We start from the raw sequence: 2,017 nt of genomic DNA on the forward strand, positions 1-2,017 counted from the left end.
GATATTTGTTAAATTTACCATTATATGAAACAGTTTGTAACTAACACAACAATGATTTCTTGGTATCATTTATGGATGTGATACTCCCAGCCAGAGAGATTCCCAGACTGATTGAGCAAATGACGAAAGCAGGATCGCCTGATGCCCACTCAGTGTGTCCTTTCGTACATGCCAATACTTTCCACTACACACTTTGAGTCTTTATTTTAAAAAATAAACTTTAAAAATGTGCTGGAAGTCTTTCTGTCAACTTACGGTGAATTTTTTCCTGTTGCATGACTTTCAATGTTTTGAAATATTGAAATATTTAAAATATGCTGCTCTGAATTTGCTGGCATTTCCTTTTAGAAGCAAGTAAGCTTAGTGTATGAGAATACAGGATTCATTTTGTCTAATTTTGAACCTTGGCTTTTCTGTTCACTCAGAATGGAACTCAGGCTCACCCAGAAAAATCTCCTTATCTTAAAGTCAGCAGCTCCCTACTGTATAATATAACCTAATCACAGAAGCAAAATCTATCAAATTCACAATCCATTGGGATTATGTAGGACCTGTATACCAGAGGGTAGGAAATCTTAGGGGCCATGTTAGAATTCTGCCTACTACATCGTGTTTGTAAAGCACTTAGAAAATTCACCACATGCATAAACACTTGGCTAGTATTTTATACTTAAAGAATCAATGTATACCACTTTTCAGTATATATAGTCATCAATATTTAGAATCATCAATGTGTAGTAAAATTGAGGCACACAAATTTTTTATTGTTTTGTTAAAAAAATTCTGAATGAAGACTAAAACACTCAATTAAGGTTCAGCAAAGCATAAGTAAGATACTGTCTAAAAGGCTACTTTATGTAACAAAACCAGAGTTACTTGAGCTCTCTCAATCATGTGTATCTTCTGCCTTCTTCTGGTGCTTTGGAGCATGGCATGAGAATTCTTTTATTCTATAAGAGAGAAAAGTAAAAACAGGCTGATTTTCTGTATGAATATCACAGAATCTTTGCTGGTCCTAATTTCTGAGTATTCAGTTTAGAATTTTCGACATTACTAGCCATATTCATTTTAGTTAATGCTTTTAAGTACCTAGAGAATATTCATTATGTACATATCATTGCCTTGAATGTCCTGCAGCTACAGGGCCCCCATAATTACAGGATTGATTTACAGCTGCTGCTGTGGTACTTGTTTTAAGGCACATAGATTGGCTGAGCAAACGAGCATGGAATGGTTCAGTCGAAATTGTTGGACCATCAGTCTGCAAGGGTGTAGTGGGTCTCCAAAAAAGTTACAGAAATTTAAACATTTTTTTCTGAAAGATTCAGAAACTTTCTGTGATGATGAAATAACTTTTCACTCTGTTTACAACTGTTCCTGAAATGATGCTTTCTTTGAAGAGTTTGTTGGATTTAGGTGGATTTAGATAACTGTTTGCATGATTATCTATCTCTGTGTCACCACACCGTGACACTTCTACTCAATATGTTTCTTTGTATTATGGTCATTCAGGTGTGTACTTCATTGCCCTTTTCTCCTTTCCAAATGGAGATTCTGTAGGGCTGGCTCAATTACTTCATTTTCCTCATAACCCACTATAATCACTCTCCAGGGAAGTACCTGGTTAATATTCAATAAACCTGATAACTCGATACTTTAAAAGGAAACATCTTAAAAAAGGGGGGTGGTTGTTGATTTTGTTATAATCACAGAATCATAAAGTAGGGAAAGAACCTTAGAATCTCAACTTCTCATCAGAAATGAGAAAACCAAGTATCAAAAATTAGGATGCTATATCTCAGATCACATAGCAAATCATCCAAAATATTTCTCCTTATTAATTCCTTCATTTCCCTGGATTCTAGAACAGGTTTTGTTGGCTTTGTTTGTGGGCAACTCGCTTTGTACACTGGTGCTGTACCTTTATTGGTTCCCATTCATTTTATGGCCCTGCTCATGTTTTGGGGCATTTGTTCCTGAGAATTAAAACAAAACAAAACAAAAAACATTCAAAGTA

This window comes from Propithecus coquereli, unplaced genomic scaffold (genome assembly GCF_000956105.1).
Source record: "Propithecus coquereli isolate 6110/MARCELLA unplaced genomic scaffold, Pcoq_1.0 Scaffold30, whole genome shotgun sequence".
Lineage (NCBI taxonomy): Eukaryota > Metazoa > Chordata > Mammalia > Primates > Indriidae > Propithecus > Propithecus coquereli.